The sequence below is a fragment of the Emydura macquarii genome, unplaced genomic scaffold (genome assembly GCF_026122565.2).
Source record: "Emydura macquarii macquarii isolate MOO-44397 ecotype Brisbane River unplaced genomic scaffold, CSIRO-AGI_Emac_v2 contig_480, whole genome shotgun sequence".
In the NCBI taxonomy this organism is placed as follows: Eukaryota; Metazoa; Chordata; order Testudines; family Chelidae; genus Emydura; species Emydura macquarii.
The window spans coordinates 11779952-11799561 of NW_027130617.1; the positions used below are offsets into that span (position 1 = coordinate 11779952).

At 40.7% G+C, this 19610-nt stretch overlaps 2 long non-coding RNA genes across 4 annotated transcripts; one reads left to right on the top strand and one right to left on the bottom strand.

Annotated features, from left to right (window-relative positions):
• The first annotated feature begins 1660 nt into the window (after positions 1–1660).
• On the top strand, positions 1661–18117 carry LOC137146891 (uncharacterized). Of its 3 annotated transcripts, none has more exons than XR_010918076.1 (4): positions 1661–1770; positions 9543–9628; positions 15671–15814; positions 17983–18117. It is a non-coding gene; the product is annotated as an uncharacterized lncRNA (long non-coding RNA). The 3 variants fall into 3 exon arrangements; XR_010918078.1 differs by having other exon boundaries at positions 15671–15794; XR_010918077.1 differs by lacking the exon at positions 1661–1770 and adding an exon at positions 8627–8673.
• Positions 3535–12567, bottom strand: LOC137146892 (uncharacterized). The gene is made up of 3 exons (XR_010918079.1): positions 12421–12567; positions 11513–11713; positions 3535–3906 (listed from the first exon to the last, which is right to left on the bottom strand). It is a non-coding gene; the product is annotated as an uncharacterized lncRNA (long non-coding RNA).
• Positions 18118–19610: the final 1493 nt, after the last annotated feature.

Here is a 19610-nt window from a genome sequence, read left to right on the forward strand (position 1 = left end):
ATTTCTCTCACTGGCCCAGTTAGCAGCTACACATTGCAAACATTTCACTACATGGCCACTATCTCTCATTCCACTTAACAAAATGTATAGGAGGGGAAAGGACCCCTGAAGAATCACATAGCAACCACGTTTCCAAGTGGAAAAGACCACTGGCCTGTTGGGTGTCTTTGGGCAGTCATGTCACCTCTCTGTTCCTCAGTTTCCCCATCTGTAAAATGGGGATAATTATGTAACGTTCTTTGAGATCTACTGATGAAAAGCACTATGTAAAAGCCAAGTATTTTGATTATTGCCTAGCCACAGTAGCAAACCTGGTGAGAATAATTGGCTAGATGACCACATAATAGGGTCAACTGCCTGCAGAGCACATCCTTGTAGCCAGGGGTGCTCTTCCTCTGTTTTCCCCTTCTTCAGGGCTTCTTAAACAAACTCCACACAGTCCAAAGGAAATTAAACATTCCCCACCTGGGGTCAATTTAGTCAGCCCTCAGGACCACTGGCCCATCAGGCCCCAAACCCAGTTCAATGTCTATCTCCTAGTAATCCAAAATAACATAAAGTCTTCCAAAATAGAACACAACCTCACTGTTCTCATCGAAGTTTCAGTTAGTCATGGCCTCTCCTCCTCAAGAGTCTTTCTTTCTGCTTCCCAGCACCTCAGATTTGTCCTCTCTAGAGGCCTTTGCTCCTGAACCAGGGCCAAGCAGGAGCCTTCTGACTTCCTGCAACCTCTGCAGGTATTGCCACAGTTTCCTCTAGAGGGGCTCATTCTGTAATCCAGTGGTTCTCAACCTTTCCAGACTACTGTACCCCTTTCAGGAGTCTGATTTATCTTGTGTACCCCAAGTTTCACCTCACTTAAAAACTACTTGCTTACAAAATCAGACATAAAATGACAAAAGTGTCACAGCACACTATTACTGAAAATTTGCTTACTTTTATCATATAATTATAAAATAAATCAATTGGAATATAAATATTGTACTTACATTTTAGTGTATAGTATGTAGAGCAGTATAAACAAGTCATTGTCTGTATGAAATGTTAGTTTGTACTGACTTCGCTGGTGCTATTTATGTAGCCTGTTGTAAAACTAGGCAAATATTTAGGGGAGTTGATGTACCCCTGGAAGACTTCAGTATGTCTCCTGGTTGAGAACCACTGCTGTAATCAATGCTGACTAGCCCCAGCCCTCCAGCCATGAAGGGGCAAACCATGGTATTACAATAACTCCTAGCAACAAGTGTTTCTTTTTCTGTTAAAAAAACTAGGCAATTAAATAGCAAAAAAATAGTTAATGCAAAGTTAAGGTTGCCTGGTGATAGCTCATGCCCTTCCAGAATGTAGAATTCAGCAAAACACAAACTTCTGAAGACCAGAAAATACAGTGAAGATAAATGCCCAAACAACCTTAACTCTGTTCTCATTAAGCAATGCCTCCCTACACCCAGAACACATATGCTCTGCTTTTTCACTGTAATTGACAGATGCTACTTGCAATTGCCCTACTCTCAAACACTGAGCCTACATCCTGCAGAATACCACACTTGTAAAATTTAGAACCACTTCATATCCTTTTACAACCCCTTCACATCTGTACATAGGATACCATCTAAACCTATTCTTTCCTCTACCCTCATTAAATCCACAGACTGCTCTCATATCCCACCTTGCTACTGACAGGATCAATGCCAAGAAGATCCCAGTGGCCTGCTACTTACACAATCTACACAATTCTGTACTGAAATGATGCAGACTGGAAACTTCAAGGTACGTAAGCATCTTTTTCCTTTGATAACACACATGGAGGGCAGAACTTGGATCCAGAGCTCCTCATATCACAATCACAGCTCTTCTAAGCAGCTACAGTTTATTCCTCCACCATTCAATACAGCAACATCTAATACAGTGAATGCAGATGGAGTGCATTCAGATAATTTCCAAGGGCTATTGTCAGATTCAGGGGAGCAGAGTTAAGGATGCATGGGATTTACCTTAATTCTATATTTTCTGGTTTTCAGAAGATTTGTTTTGCTAAATTCAACCATTACATGCCCACAGAGCCACCCAGGTCCTGAAATGTAGAGGTGGTTTTCCAGATACTTAGCCACTTTCTCTGTATATGCTCAATATAATCCACTAAGTGTGTGAATAGGGGCACAAGCCTTCTCAAGAACCTAGCTGGAGAAGCAAACTCTTTTTGAAATAACGTTTTAATTGGATTTCCTTCAAAGGGCTGGTGGGTGCCCATACTTACTGTTGGGGTAACCCTTGAGTGTTTAAGGTCCTGGTGATATGATCTGAGCCCTGGTTTGATCTCTATCTATGAGCAAAAAATACGTTTCCAAAATCTGCCAATTAAAAAAACCCCTATATTTTCCAGGTGCTGTATCTCAGGAACCTGTTAGTAAAATAGCTCCAAATATGAACCACCACCAGAACCCTATGTCTCCATGAGGCATATCAAATATCAAGGCACTCCAATCAACCATAGGGATTTTAGAGCACTCAGAAGAGTTGAGCTTTAAACCAAAAGCTGGTCTTACTTTATTATAGCAGAGTAACAGCTCTGCTATGGTTAATGTTAAGACGTCAGTGCTGCAAATGGATGTATTAGCGCTTGTGCAGTGTTTCAGAGACATCAGTGGGATTCCATGCAGGCACAGGGATCTGTGCTAGTTCATCTATTGCAGGATCAGGTTCCTAGTGTGGCCTGACACGAGTCGTCCCCACTCAGCTGCTGTACCAGTCAAAAGGTGCTTCAGCTGTCAAGTGTTGGAATGCAACACACGCTCATATAAATGTTACTATCCAGTCCTCTCAGGTGACAAAAATAGCACTATTCTCTCTTGAAATGAATGCATGATGTTTGAGTTCAGATTATATTACTCAGACTGATGATGATATAAGGGATTAGGGTTTTTCCCCATACATATATTTTTGAAACACAGTATGTGTGGCATATAAATTGTGCTCTATTTTTCATTTAAAGACTATGTAAAGTGTAAAAATCTGGCTGAAATGATATTTTACTTCCTAAAGATTGTTAAATAGTCTGAAGAATAATTTGATATGAAAAATTATGATGGGCCCAATTCTGCAACAGACTGTATGGGTGAAGCCTCCACAGGTTTCAGTGGGTCTCTGTTTGGACACAAAGACCCGCCTGCATGGAAGCAGTTGCAAGATCAGGGCCTGTTTCTGTAAAGAATATTGACTTGGATTGCTGGAATTGAAGATGACAATTAATGTAGGTTAACGTTTTAATACTGATATATTTAAATACTAACGAAGTATAGGATGCCTTTAAATTAAGGCTATGATCCTGCAGTTGGATTCTTTCTGATGGATCCTTGCAACCATCCTGAACTCCACTGACTTGAACTCAATTTGATTTACAGGATCAGGGCTTAATGTGTGTGTTAGGCCTCAATCCTGCAATGTGTTCTGCACAGATGGATTCTTGTGCTTACGCACGTGGCTTATTATAGCATCAGGACCTAAGTCTTATTGCCAGATACATAGATTCATCCAAGTAACACAACTGTACTCTTACAAAGTTATTCCTGGTCTCAATTGCTTCATTGTTTTTCCAATCACAAGGATAGCTTCCCCAAATCCTCCTTTATTAGAACAAATGGTGTCTGATTCAAAGACTGTACTTCAGCTGTCTTTCATCATCCAAATGAGATAAGCTCCCAGCAAGATGTATTCCAGAATTAAGATGTAAGCTATGTTATCCTGTATAAAGAGAGCTACATTTCTGAAGCAATTTTGACAGCTGTGACTTTGAGTTGCCATCAGTATGGATGCTTAAGCTGTTAATTTGAAATTGGGGCTCTGATGCTATTGAAGAGTTTTCACCTGCTTCCTTTTGCTGTAGTGTGGGGCACTTCTTTTGTAGATCTGAGGAACATAAAATCATACGAAAGGCTTTACAAATATTAGAAATAAACAGTTTGAACTATATTGTGGTTTTCAAGCCATGTCCTGCATCAGAGGAAGGGAAAATGAGTTGCATATCTGTAGGGTGACTAGATAGCAAATGTGAAAAATTGGGAGGGGGTGCGGGGTAATAGGCCCCTGTATAAGACAAAGCGCCAAATATCAGCACTGTCCTTATAAAATTGGAACATCTAGTTACCCTATTATCTGTGAAAGTCATTCTGGCTGACTCTGAGGAGCACATATCAGAGCAGTAGCATCATAGATGCTCTCAGTTATGTTGGCCAGTGTTGAAGAGGAACATGTCCTTGCCCTCTTCGACACATCTATCACTGCCAACAGTGCTAGACTCATGCAGATTTTGTCCTTATTGCAATTGTAAGTAGCTCCCAGCACAACGGGCAGAGGAGAGGCTTGTTGTGTCCATCCCCCTCTTGTTTTACTGTACACAGAGAGAAACAGTTTGATCTCTTATACTGATTTTGATAATTTATGAGCTTTGTTTAGCCTCGTCCATGTCTAAGCTAATGTCTTCAAGGTCTACAGCAGAAATGGAGACTAAAGTCCTTTATCTAAAAACTGCACAGACATCCGCAGGCACAGTGCAAATTTCTCCACGTTGTTCAACTAGTGTGTCTCATTGTGACCAAGGCCAGGTCTACACTACAGACTTATTTCAGTATAACTACGTCCCTTAGGGGTGTGAAAAATCCACGCTCCTGAGCAACGTAGTTGTGACCCGTCCATGCCTAGGGTAGCCACTGGAAAATGCCAAGGTCAGGGCAGGCTGCAAAAGGAGAGCAGATTCTCCCAACACTGGTGGGTGACACTGAAGTCAGACTTCCCAACCAGCAACAAACAATGCTTCTGATTCCCCACACTGATTATCAGGAAGCTAAAATAAAAATATACACAGCCCCTTTACTGCATTTCAGTCTCTGGCTCCCAATCAGCCACTAGGTCCAGTAAAGAGGTAAATTATTTAAAACACTATGCTCTTTACCAAAAAGGTTCTCCTGTCCCCAAGGGTCAGCCACATTATCAGATCAATATAAGTTTGGATCTTACCCAAGATAACAAGCTGCCAGCCAATCCTTCAGTGACTAAAACTAAAGGATTATAAAAGGAAAGAAACAAACTGTAAGAGAAATATTAAATGATTAAAGCAATCAGATATATACAAATGATTTGAAAGTCCATATATATCAGGTTTCTAGTAGAATTGTGGAGTTTGCAGGCTTTTATAGTCCCTCTGGTTTATATCCAGTATCTGGATGGGTCTTAGTGCTTTGATTCACAGCTTCAGTTGTAGATTAATTGATCCAGAGGTAGGTGAAGACTGAAGACAAAATGGATGTGGTGCAGCTGCCTTTTATGTCCCTTGGCCTTTGCCATGCTGCTTGTGGAAATTTACAGGAATAAGATGGAGTCCAGGGTCACATGAGTAACACCTGGTGACTCATCAGGTATATCCCTGGCTTCTTCCCCTGGGTCCATTGTACCTGTGAGTTTCCTTAATGGGCCATTAAGCAGGCTAGTGCTGCAGCCATCCTGTCTGGGGTGTCACCCAGAAACACAGCACAAGTTGAAATACAGATATATCAAACATATCCATAACTTCCAATACTCATATAATATGTGAACATAAACACTATCATCTTACTTAGCAAATTATAGCCTTTTTAACAGTACCTGACATGGCAAATCTCCTATGAATTATTATGACTTTGACATATTGATGTTAAATAATATTATAAATGGTCCCCCTAATCCAGCCAGTATCACACCCCCCACACACAAAATTGATGCAGAAAAGGGTGTCCCTAGACACTGCTGAATGCATCACAGGAACTTTCCATTTTTGGTTTTGTATTATTACAATTTCTAACAGGTTTCAAGGGTTTTACAAAATATCAGGCACATGGTACATTTTTACAGTTTCTTGGCATTATCAACAAATTAATTACAAGACTTAACATTGTCATAAATATTAACAGCAAAATCATGCTTAGTTGAAACAGGCTTTTTCTTTGTAAGGTTCACTATGGAGGTACCATTATTCAATATTTTTACAAACATTTGTAAGGGTTCAGTTATCTCAATAGTGGGAGAATCTGCTCTCCTTTTGCAGCCTGCCCTGACCTTGGCATTTTCAGGTGGCTACCCTAGGCACGGACGGGTTGCAGTAGTTATACCCACCTAACTCCCTAGACGACGGGAGAGCTTCTCCTGTTAACATAGCTACCATCTTTCACGAAGGTGGATTAACTACATTGATGGAGAAGCTCTCTTGTCATCGTAGGAGCATCTTCAATTAAGCACTACAGTGGCACAGCTGCATTGGTGCATCTGCATTGATGCAGCATTTTTAGTGTAGCCCTGCCCTTAGAATATCCACTTCTAGAGGTGAGAAAAGGGTCCATGTTCCTATGATCCTTGGTGTGTCTGTTTATATTTCTAACTGTTCCGCCAATTGTGCGATTTTACATAGATCTGAACAGTATTAGATGACTGGTAATGACCACCTTTTTCTCTCCTTCCCTTTATGTGTCTGTGTGTTATCTCAGAGGTAGTAGTTTTCATATGAACTTTAATGCAAGGTTGTGAAGTCATGGATACAGTAGTTGCTTAGTGTTCTAAGATAAACAATTTGCCTGATGAATGAAAGCGGCAGCTCCATCTTCAACCAATGGAGAACTTTTAAAAAAGATAATTACCAGGATGCTTTACAGCAAGCTCAACCCTGCAATCTCTCCACCACGTCCCTTAACATGCTGCTCTCCTCCTACTCTAGAAATGCCCCTTACACCAGCTAAGATCTCTTCCATTATGTAAAAAGAAAAGTTGATATTACAGATTTCCCAGGACAAACTACTAACTGCAAAAGAGGAGGACAAGATCAAGAACTAATAATATCAAAAACAGATGCTATTCTATTTCTCATGCCTGTTATTGTAAGACTGCACAGGGGCCAGCCCATCCTCCTGCGTAAATTAGAGCAGTCTCAGTGATGCTCTGATATATGGTCTATTTCCTGTGACCTCTGGAAGCAGTGAATACTTGTGGTGGAGTGTATTCCAGCCATCCTCCCAACATATCACTGTTCTGTCCCCTGTGGAGGGGGCCGGGAACAGGGCTTGCGTAGAGCCCTTACACTAGCTCTGCACCAGCTGAGAAGGCCTCTTCACATGGATTATTCTCAGAAGTCCATTTCTGCCTTCTTGAGCAAAGTGAGAATGAGGCCCAGAGTGCCTGGTGTGGCTCCCATATCAATGGCAAAATATTCCCATTGACTTCAATAGCAGCAGGATTGGATTCAAAATTATTCACACCAAAAATGAATAACTTTGTTTAATTAAATGCAATTTTTTTCATATATAGCGGGACCATGAATTTCCAAGAAGAATTAAAAATATGTTATAAATAGAAAGGTGCAGTAACATGAAATGAGGACACATTAGACAAAAATCAGAATTTCTAATCGATAATTTTTAACTAACTGAAACTGAATTTTCTTCACAATGGTCAGAAACATTCTTCTTTGCTGTTTGAGTAAATCTGTAAAATGTCAGGCAAAACTATCAAGTCAGAGTTATAAGAGGGATCAAATACAGCTTTAATAATGGAAGCTGGCTGAAAACTTAACAGTGGATATGCTACTGCCGATCTGTATTTCTTCTGTGCCATTACTATAGGATTGGCCTCTGAATGTGTTAATCCTACTGGTATAACAAAATAGAGTTCAACAAATCCAATACAATGTTTAAAGATGAATGAGTTGAAGCCTGAATTCTTAAAATTAATAAATGCCAAAACATGGAACAAGTATCTTGTTATAATCTGAAAGTTTTATCAAATTGAAGTAAAATGATTGGCTAGATTGGATGAGTTTTCTTTCCCTCTTTGAAATTCAGGTATCTTTTGGAGCAATGAACAGAAGGTTATTCTTTAATGGCATCTGGCCCCTTTCAATATTTAAGCAAATTAAGAGATTTTATATAGTAATTAATCTAAATTGTCTTCTCTTCTCAGCCACTTTGTGTTGCCTCACTACGGTTATTAACTTTCCAGATTGTTGTCTTCTTATAGTTCTCTTGTCAAGGAGATTCTATGGATGTGTAATAACTAGTTATTCAAAATAGAGTGTTTGCAAATGGCATCTAATTTTTTAAAATTTTATTTTACCTTGAAGCTGCCTTCAAATTTCATGTAAGTAAAGCCACCAGTGTGGCCTCAGATTTGAATTTCGTATAACTATTTTACAAAATGTACCAATAGGTGTAGAATGCACCTTCAGGTTGCTTTGCTGTAAGGCATGTAGTTTGCATTCAGTGAACTTATTTCTCCTTTGAAGGATAAATGAAGTCAGGAGCTACTGAAGAATCTATGAAAAAAAATGTTTCAGGACCTTGATCTGTTTTCTATATCTACACTGTCAAAGAGCAGCCAACCACAGGCACATAGCAGCAGTGTTAATGGAGGAGAAGGCTGAGATATTTCTGGTGGATATTTCAAATGTGATGACCTGGATTTTCTTCAATTCATTCTTCTCGGTACTCGCTATGATATCAACGTGTTAGCTTTCATGAAGGCAGCTCTTATACAAGTGCTAGAGATTTCTATAAGTGGTGAAATGTCTTATTCAGTGTATTATCTTTCTCTCTTATATCCCCCTCTCGTTAGAAATTACCTGGACTGGATTGGTGAAGTGAGGCATGTAAGCTAAGGGTAATAACCCACAGCTACAGTAATAATGCTTTTTTAATTTTTCTCCTTTTTGTCAATCCTACATACTTTCCTTCTTTATCACACAATGCTCAGAATCATTGAGTAGGCCAATTTTGAATTGCAATTTTCTTAAGGACTATTTGATTGAGGTAGAAGGGCTTAGCTTAATTGGAGCTCAGCTTAATGTGGTTATAATGATGATAAAGATGACAGGGACACATCAATTATGTGTGTCCTCAGTATCTTCAGGACTATGGACTAATGCTGCCTGGCAGCACAAAAAAAAAAAAAAAAAAAAAAATACAATTACCTAAAGCAGTTGCATAAGCAGCCTGATGTTTGTTCCCTTGTTATTATATCTTTCATGATGAATAATTTTTATTAGAGAACTATAACGCATGCACTATTGACATAAAAGGATATATTTCCATAATGGACACAAACAAAGCAACAAATCTATTGTTTGTTTTTGTACCTGCCACAATTTAAAACTTATTCTCCCTATCATGCATTTTTTTCTAATTACATGTAGTGCATTATCAATTGTGCAGCCACTGACTACAATAGAGTTTACCTACCCAAATACAGGTGTCCTCACAGTATCAGAGATAAGTAGATGTGATTGACGCTCTTGAGGTTTCAGTAATCATTCAAGCATTTTTCACAGCATTCACCATATGCTTATTACAAAATTGAGAAAATTATGAATACTTCAGGAGCTTCATATAAAACCACAAGCAAGGCAACTGAGAGATAAAGGTGAAGCTGAGCCTGGCTAGGAGGCTGTCACTTAAATACCTGGGTGCTGTTGGCAGGGCATTCTTGTTGGGCTGCATTTAACTCTGTAATTTGCTTCTCTTCTTTGTTAGAATGCACCTGAATCAGCTGACCTTCAGGATAGATTGTAAGGCCTATCTACTCACTGAGGATTTACTTCATTTGGTGTTTTGGAGAGGTATATATTTTGAAAGAACATTGTGTGAAAATATAGTAAAACTATGTTGCTGTTTAATTTCTGTATAGGTACACAGAGATCACTCAGACATATTTTATACATGACAACAGTACCTTTTTCTGCCTCTGTTAAAATATGTAATAATCCAGTGCTATGATATTGGTCCAAATTTGATCTCACATAGATCCCTGTAGGGTTAAACTCATGCTTAAAGTTAAGCATGTGCATGATTGGTGCCTTGAAGTGCATGCCTCAGCTCTAGGGTGCCTTCTCCGTCTTGGATGCAGCATTGCAGGTGATTTGCCTCTTGCACCCCCTCTGGTGCCCACTTTGGCTGGAAGTGGTCCCTGCAGCCAATAGTCTCTTCCCCAGATTCCCTCTCTGGGCTCTTCTGTGGCTCAGCCCTCTAGCTAACTCCTACAATAGTCCAGTTCCCTTCCAGGGCTAAGCTCTAAACAAAAGATCTTTCACCCCTCCTAGGCTTGACTCCAGAAATGAAAGATCCTTTGTCCGTCCTGGGTTTGACTTCTATTCTCTTACTCTTGTAGGTCCTAGCTCAGAACTCCTCTCGGTCAGAGAGACCTATCCCCTACACAGTCTCCCCCCAGCCTACTTATAGGTCTGCCTCCTCTATTCAGGAAGTAATTGGTTACTTCTTCCCAGATGCAGAACATGACTAATAGGGTCCTTTCACTTGCCTTTCAGGAACTGGGGGTTAGGCCTGATCACATAACCTCCATTTCAAGATAGTTCCCATCAGGGTGCTCTCTCCAAGTCATTGTTCTGAGCCATGCAGTCATTACAGCTCTTCTTCCAAGTCATGTATCTAGGTGAACACCTTTTTTTTTCAGGAGCACATCTTGATAATGTTATTTCCAGTATTCTTTGTCTTGCATGTGTGTTTACAGGGCCTTCTCTGCAGCTAACCTGTTGTGGAGATCCTGGATTTATGTATCCTCCCTTGCTGGTTGAGCTCCTGTGGTCACCTTTGGACTGGCAGTTCAGTGTCCATAATCAGGGCATTTGCTATCGTCCTTCACTCAGGACATCTGTCTCGCACAAATCTCACGCAATTTTTTTCCTCACGGTTAGGGCCTGCTCTTGGCTTTCAGAGATGGAGAGCCCATTGTCACATAGCATTGTGGTTCGCAGTGCAACTAGCACCCATTCAAGTGGCTGATGTCAATTTTTTTATATGCCAGGTCTAGTCTTGTCTGAACCAATTCTTGTTCTTGTTTTGCTGCCTCCTCTATTTTCTGTTGTGAGACTTTCATCTCTTTCAGCCTTTGGTTTACCTCAGATAATTGTATTTCCAGGGCTTGTAACTGACTTGATGTCTCCTGTTGGAATCTCTGGACCAGCTCCCCTTGGTCTGTTGATTCCTCTCCTCTCATCCACACTACTGGCCAGCCAGTCCAACACACCATGTCGGGTGGAGGGTCATCTTACAATAAACTGGTCCAAGCAGTACCTGCTCATCCAACCTTGTAGTTCTATCTCTACCTTTGATCTCAGGTAGACCCTGGACTCTGTGTACACATGAAATGTGCACTGGCAAAAGTCAATCTAGTCTCACTATTGGGAGACTACTTCCCCAAATTAGCATCTGCCTATACCCAGTCAGTCAGTTCTTTCATTGCTTGTCCAGCATTTCAGCAGTTACCTGGTAGGCCAGAGTGCACCCTCAATTGAGGGGACATCCAAAGCCAAAGACTTTGGTGTAGTAGCAATCCAGCCACACCAGAAACACACAGTGGGGTTCTACTGGCCGATTCTCAGGTGCTTGTCACAGGTACTTGGTAACAATGGAGTTATTTTCTTCAGTTTGTTAGCTACAGAATTGTCTAAGAATTTCACTCTTACCATCCCACTGTGTCCCCTTACCTTACGATCCCAGCGTCAGGGTTCTCAGTCACCCTGCTTCCCTCAGAACGATCCTCTTGAACTAGCCCCTCATTCAGGTGGTTCGGCATTGTCAGCTTCCATATAGGCCTCTGCCCTTGCCATGGCCCCATCAGTAGAAGTTTGGCTGAAACCTCCAGACCTGACTTTGGGCTCCAACAGGCAAGACCCTTAGGAATTGTTCTAGGGATATAAGACCTTGTCTAATGAGTTAGTGTTGGGCTGCAACCACCGCATTGCCAGATCTTTAAAATGTGCTGCCGCTATAGGGTGCAGCTCCTGAGGGAAAAGCTCTGTCCTATGCTGATGGCAGTATGCTTCTGGGATCAGTCCCTGTCTATCCAGAATGGCCTTTTTTAATTTAGTAGGACCATGCCTGCTTGTCAGACAAAGCTCAATAGACCCACCTGAACTTTTCCCCAGGAGTAACAGGGCCACTCAAGTGGTCCACGAGGATTTGGCCCATCCTGCAGTCGTCACTACCCTTTCAAAAGTGCACAAAAACACCTCTTGGTAGTCACTTGGGTGCAATTTTGCCAGGCCTGGTACTGGTCTGGCCAAACTCTCTTTTCCTGAAACTACCCAGGTCCCTGGGATCTGCTTTTCTAAGCATCGCAGAAAATGTTCTTACTGAGCTTGTTGAGCTTATTGCGGTTGTTGCTGCCCTTGTAATAGGTGCAACAAAAGAACATATGTCTACTCCTGTTGGGCTGCCAGCATGCAGACTACCACCTCCCTCTTCGCAAAAGGAAAAAAAAAAAAAAAAAAAAAAGCAGCATCTTAGTCTGTCCCTCACCTTTTACGGTAATTGGTATCTCCCTCCCTTCCTCCTTGGAGAGAGGTCACTAAACCCCACATCTGGTATCATGTGTGTAAGCGCATGCCCTCACCTCTAGGGCTCCTCCTCATGCCTGGATATGGTGTTGCAGGTGATTTTGCCTCTCATCCTTTCTGGTGGCTATTTTCTTGGCTGGGGCATCCACTCTCAGGCAGTCTTTTTTCTGGACTACCTCAGTGGAGTCTTCTATGGTTCAGCCCTCTGACCAAGTCACACAACAATCCAGTTCCTTCCTGGGTTCAGCTCTGTACAAGAGATCCTTCCCCCCTCCTAGGCTCGATTCCAGAAACAAAAGGTCCTTTGCTGCTCCTGGCTTTCCTTTAATTCCCTTACCCTTGTAGGTCCTAGCTCAAGACTCTTTTCTGTCAGAGAGACCTGTCTCTTCCACAGTCTCCCCCAAATGAGTTCCCTCAGTCTGCTTATACATCTTAGCTCTGTCTCTTCTAACCAGGAGGCAATAGTTAATCCTTTTCCCCCACCCAGGTGCAGAGCATGACTAATTGGGTCCTTTCCCTTGCCCCATTTCAGGGTCTTACACTGGTATAAATCAGAACTAACTCCAATGAAGTCAATAGTCCTAAACAAGTGTAAAACCATCATACATCAGAATAGAATCAGGTCCATTTGCTCTTTTATGATGTTACTACATGAATCACTCTAACTGTTTAATAAAAAAAAATTCTTCAAAAAGTTCAGTCCTCACATTTAAGACCTGCTCCCATTGAAGTAAATGGCAAAATTCTCATTGGCGTCAATCATAGCAGGATAGGATTCCAGCAAATAATTTTCTCCCACTAATAAATTAAATTGATTTAAAATATATGTCTTGATGTCCAATCAAAGCTGCAGGCACTCAGTCTTTGTGAAAATCAGGCTGTTACTTTTTTGTCCCACTCAAACTAAAAAATGCCCCCCGATGCTGACAGTGGCATGTTGTGTCAAGCTGAATTAATGTTAATAATTTAATTATAGACATTTCAGAAATGGGGTTTTAACAGAAACTCTAACTGGCCTTTATTTCCAGTTGTGTTCCTATTATTTGCTATAATAGCAAAGGAATATGGAATTACCCGCCAATATACATATACTAATTTGCTTCTCATTTCCCTGTTCTGTACAGAGTGTTTCTAAATGTCCTGTAATGTAAAAGGAGCAAGTCTGAAAACCTTTGTATTGAGGGGATGTGTTAGTTTAAAACTTATTAAAATTGAACTGCTCCATCTAGTGGTAAACTATTATAACTGATAATTTTACTCTAATTGGTGTTTAGTCCTCTTAAAAATTTGGAAGTCAGATCCTTCTCTTCTTCCTTGTGCAACTGGTCCCACTGATGCTGATGGGACTACATATATGAGGAAATGAACAGGGCTTGATCCTGCTCACTTTTAATTTTATAGGAATTTTGCATTTTACTTCAATAGGAGCAGGACTGGGCCCTGGGTTCTTAGATTTGTTTTCTCCCCTGGAAATAAAATCTTAGCTGTGTAAATAAATAGATGTTTCATCTGCATCTTGATGCCACTTTTCTTTTTGTAAAAAAGACTCAAAATACAACACAAGATCACATTATGCTGCTGAATGATTTTATTCTACACCAAAGTTGGTATTAATATTATATTTTTCCTCAGTGAAATGTGATTAATGTTTGTGATATTTCTATTAATTTCAGTATGCATGGGCTTCAGCAATTAGAAGCCTTATGGCAGTGTACAAACAAACAAACAAACCACAGGTGGTAGAGGAAAGCCAGAGTGGGTGGTCAGAGAAAAGGAGAGAAGCAATAGAGGCAGAGACCTTGAAACCCAAATCTGAGACTTGAATCCAGACTGATCTGTGGTAACTGTGGGAGGACATTTGGATAAAATGGCAAGCAGCTCCTTAAAAGATACTTGATTTCCCTTTCAGGGCCTGATGTGATCCCAAATGCAGCTAGCTGCAATAGTTCACATGTTCAAAGGTGCAGGATCAAAGAGCACCCTATCAGCTAAAGCTTCTTGTCAGTTCTCTGCTCACAGCATTCAGTTCAAGCAAAGAGAACAAGGAACCCAGTGCCATGGAGCCAGCAACTGATACTCCAAGCAGCATGTAGCCTTGTAGAGGAGGAGCAAAAAATATTTAAAAATAAAAAGCAACAAAAAGAGGGAAAATACCAAGAAAAGTGTAAATGGAAGGAAAAAAGTACAAGCAGAGAAGGACAGAATGGGAGAGGAAGACAACAATGCCTACAAATAAACTTAATAGTTAGGCTGCTGGTGTGATGAGACAACTGCCTATTATGCTGACCAACACTGTTGTATTGTTTTCTTGGGCTCCCCTGTCTGTCTTTCTGTATTCCTTTGTTGTCTCTTGCCTTAGGAGATTGTAAGCTCTTTGTGGCAGGGACTGCCTCTTTGTTCTGTTTTTGTACAACACCTAACTCATTGGGTTCTTTGTCTAGAACTAGGTTTCCTAGGTGTTACAATAATACAAATGGATAGAAAAAGAGAAGGTATGGTGATAGCTATTCTTGGGGATGTGGCAAGGGGACACATTGGGGTAACCATCTGCCAAGCTGTCTCATGTAGGGCTCAAACAAAAAGAGATTTGGAACCATTGGCCTGGAATTTATTTTTATTGGTTCTACTTCAATTTTTTTTTTTTAAATCTGTCACATAAGGGTGGCTCAATTCTGGATAATTTCCAGTGTGACTAACTTTTATTTCTTCTGAACTGAGAGGGGCCTTAAGTCCCAACCCCAACCCCACTATCTGCAATTTGCATCTGGCTCACACCTCTGTAAACAGCTGAATCAAAACTTTGGAAGCAGATTAAGCTAAATCAGAAAAGAAGACACTCTTATTTCAGAATAGGAGTGCAACACAGGGAGTTATACTGACAGAGCTGTTCTGGTATAATAGTACTGGAATACCTAGGTCCGTAAATTGCTCCATGTAGAAAGCCTTTTCTTTCTCAGCCATCTTGATTACTTTTTTGGTGCATCTATTATCTTTACAAAGAGAGGATAGACAAGTGTCACTAATAATCTTCATGCACAAGAAATAGAAGGTTTATACCAGGGCAATTTGTACTTCCCCAGTGTTTCTGAGTTAATGTGTACCTCCCATGATTTCATTAACCTGACTCTTCTCTGCTGCATAGTACTTGCTCTTACAGATTGAAAGGAACTGCTGTGGTGGAAGGGATTTTAGACAGTACAGCAGCTGGAACATAGCAGGAAAAAATAGGATTCTAAGATAACTCTTTGCTTGTTAATGCACTTTGTCTCCTTTGAATGAATGCTTTCCCCACTATTTCAACTTCAGGGGCACTGCTGTTTTCTACTCATCAGAGAAAGAGCCATGAAGAGGCAGGATACCATATACCAGCTGATTCAACATTATTCAAAGGAAAGAGAAGGCAGAATGGCAAGAAAGGCAAATATAAGAGGTGGAAGTAACACATTCAAGGTGTCTCTCAAAAGTTGGAGCTGAGTTTGTGCATCTGAGTGTGATTTCAAGGAATTGGATGTGTGACTTGTGGTTGGTTGGGTGTTTGGAGTGGGAAGGGAGTTTGTTGCACAGATGTAGACTGTGGCATTTGGATATTATCATGGTTGGGTTAGAAATTTGAGGTTTATGTCACCTTAACTGGTGGTTTCCTTTTTTGTTAAATAGTTGCATTCATTTGGAAATGTGCTTTGACTATCTTAACCATTAGCTTATGGTATTTTTTTGTGTGAGATCTGTGAAGGAATACCTAGGTCATGTTTTTAATCTAGCAGGGCCCAATTCTCACATGAGAATACTAAAGTCCCAGAACCCTGAAGTCCACTGGCAATCATTTTCTAAAACTTCTAGTATATAGAAGAGGTCCCTGAGGACTGGCCAGGAGTGAATGGTAGGACGTGTGTCTATAAATAGTAAATGTAAAGGGGTTTGAGAAGCTGGGAGGAAGTGAAAGGGACTAAGAGAATTACCTACCAATCAGTTCAACTTCAATTTCAGGAAAGATTTAAAACAAGTAATTAGAGTCAATCTGTGGCCAATTGAAAAAGAACAGTGTGATAAATAACAGCCAGCATGGGTTTGTTCAATCAGTCATGTCAAACTAATAATCAATCATGTCAAACTAACATAATTTCCCTCTTTGATAAGATAACTAATTGAGTAGCTAAAGAGAATGTGGTGGATATCACATACCTTGATTTTTGGAAAGGTATTAGATATAGTAGCGTATGGTGCTCTAGTAGGGAAATTGGAGAGTTGTGTGATAGATAGGACTATAATAGGATGGATTAATTTGGCCCTTAAGCCTTCCTTTAAGATAGAAATGTAAATAGTTTTAACCAAGATAAATATATGTCCTATTTATAGGGTGCTGTGTACCCAGAGTGATGCATTGAAGGCTTCAGACATCTGGGAATCATGAGAATAGATAAACTGGTGCTATTATAAATTATCTCATCATTTTGTTTATTGAGGTATTACCCACTCTGGTCCTAATTGTGCTCTCCTAAAAACAGTCTGATCACATTTATCAACTTCAAGAGGAGCAGTTCCTATAAGCCACATCATTCCTGCCCTACTGATATGAGTAGTAGACTCATGGCAGTATGTCTAGGCTGCAATAAAAGACCCGTGGCTGGCCCATGTCAGCTGACAGGCTCTCAGGGTTTGGGCTGCAGGGCTATAAAATTGCAGTGCAGGTGTTCTGGCTTGAGCTGGAGCCTGGGCTTTGGGACCCTACCGGGCTTTAGCCTGAGCCTGAATGGCTACGTGCCAATTTTATAACCCCACCAGCCTGAGCCCTGTGCGTCCAAATCAGCTGACATGGGCCAGGCGCAGGTCTTTTATTGTGGTGAAGACATACTCATGCCAGTCAAACTACTTGCATGAGTAAAGCCAGATGTGTCATTTGCTGTGGTTTGGGAGGGCAGGTGCTTCCCCAGACATTGGTTTTCTTGCCCCTCCCTGCAACTTTTCATAGCTCCTCACCAGCTCTTGCTGCAGTGTCTTCCCAGGGCTGGGGGGCGGTTGCCGAGCAAGCCTCATAATCACCATGTTGTGAGTTCTGCCCACCTCTTCCCTCCAGCTGGATAGGAAAGAGCAATGGTGGCTTGGGCCAGAGCTGGAAAAATTAGAGGGCCAAGCCAGGTCGTAAAACCCCTCACTGAAATTTGGCCTGGATGGCCCTCCATCATGCCAGCAGGGAATAAGTTCTGCCCAGAAGCCTGTTTAAAAAGTGTGTGTGAGGGAATGGCCCTTTGGCCCCCCTGCCTCTAACGCCCATGCTTGTGGACCCCTGTCCCTGCACAGTCCCTGGGAGAGGACCAGCATGGCAACTCCCTGCCCCCATTCCAGGATGAGACTGGCCCATTAACACCCACAAGCAGACACAGCCTTAGCAGAGAGGTACAAATTTGCCCCCTCAGAATTTTTCCAAAATGATGCCCCTGAGTAAAGCTGACAGGATGTTGCCCTGGGATTTTTAATTCTGATTTGTGCCATTGACTTTCTGTGTGACTTTGGGCAAATCACTTAATCTCAGTGCCTCAGTTTCCCATCAAATGGGGATAATACTTCCTTTTCCCCTGCCCTTTATTTTAACTGTCTATTTGTATTGTAATCTTTTCCAGGTTGAGACTGTCCCTGGCTATGTGCCTGTAAAGCTCTGAGTGCAATGGAAACCTGATCGCAGTTGGGGCCTTCTCTGAATGCTCCTAAGATAAACAAGTCTAATAATAATAATAATAATGAATAAAACATTTTGTGACTGCTAAATTCTGTTTTCATATTTGATTTTTCTTTTTTGTTCTCTGCTGTGAAATAATAGGGTACTTGGGTGCTTTTAGTATATTTGCCAGGAGGTGTTTCCTTCATTTTATATTTGACTCTAGCTGTCACATGTTGTCTTTCAGTAACATTTAGGTGTTGCAGTAGTCTAGAAGTCTGGTTTGCTCTTTAAAGATCACACCTCAGTTCAGTAGGACTGTTTTCCATCTATTAGTACTGGCTTCATCCTGCATACCAAGTTCAAGAGCAGTGCACCACAGCCGTGTTATAAACTTCATAAAATAGAGGTTTAAAGTAGAAACGCTGACAAAAACTTAACTTAGGTGGCACTAGTGTTTACTGCAGCAATATCTGGAGATACTACTCAGGAGGAAAATGTAATTTTTAAAGTTGAACTTCTTATTCCTTTTTAATTAGAAATTTATGTCTAACAAAAGGTGTTATGCAATTTTAGTTGTACACAAAAGGCCTTTTAAAAAATGAAAATTGAATAAGCTTAAGTTAATACCAGAAGATTCAATGTATTTTTAAATGCAGTTGTTTTAATGAAAAACATTTCTATTATATTATATGCACTTTTGTGTCTTTTTTTTAAATGTAATGACTGTTTAATCCAAGCCAAAATCAGCAATAACAACATGATATATAATGTTATTTTGAAAGCTCCATAGCCTGCTAGTGTACAGTTAGTCATTAGTGCAGAGGTAGAATTTTATAATCTGTGGAACATAAGAACTCCATTCATAGGAGGTGCTACTAATTGGAAGCATACATGCACTTCTGTTCAATGTATATAAGGAAGGTGGGACTTGCATATGGTTGCAAAAAGCTAGTAATGTAGCAACAAATTTGACCTCAAGTTAATAGCATGCCAAATCATTGTGGCTTATATAACTGAGGGCCCAATAATGCAAACACTCTGAATAGCTAGAGCAGCACTAACCAGCATGAATTTGACTGTCTTTTAAAAAAAATCCTCCCTTTAAATAAGTAAGGTGACATGCTGCAGTCAGCAATAAAACCTATAGTGTTTGCAGAATCGGATCTTTAGGCAGTGATCTTTGAAGCTGCTCTTTGTGGGTGGACTGATGTGCCCATTCATAGACCCATTGACATTAGCGTGGTTCCTCGCGGGTCCAGGGATCTGCTTGCATGGAACAGTATCAGAGCCTTAGTGTTCAGCTCTCCCAAGCTGCACTTGGATTCAGCACTGCCAGGAAATATTCACTAAGAAAAGTAAGGTGGAAGATGTTTAGTTTGAGCCTGATGTCATTGAACTCCTGCCATTCAATCACCCAAAAAGGCAGTTCTGAAAATTTTGTCAGAGACAGCAAAGATTTTATTTAATAAATGGTTTATCTTTATAATCTATAAAATATGCTAATTAAAAAAATCCTTGGGTGCATATACAATAACTATTTTAAAGGGCTAAAGTTTAAAAAATGCTAATGAAAAAAGAAGGCATGTTGCA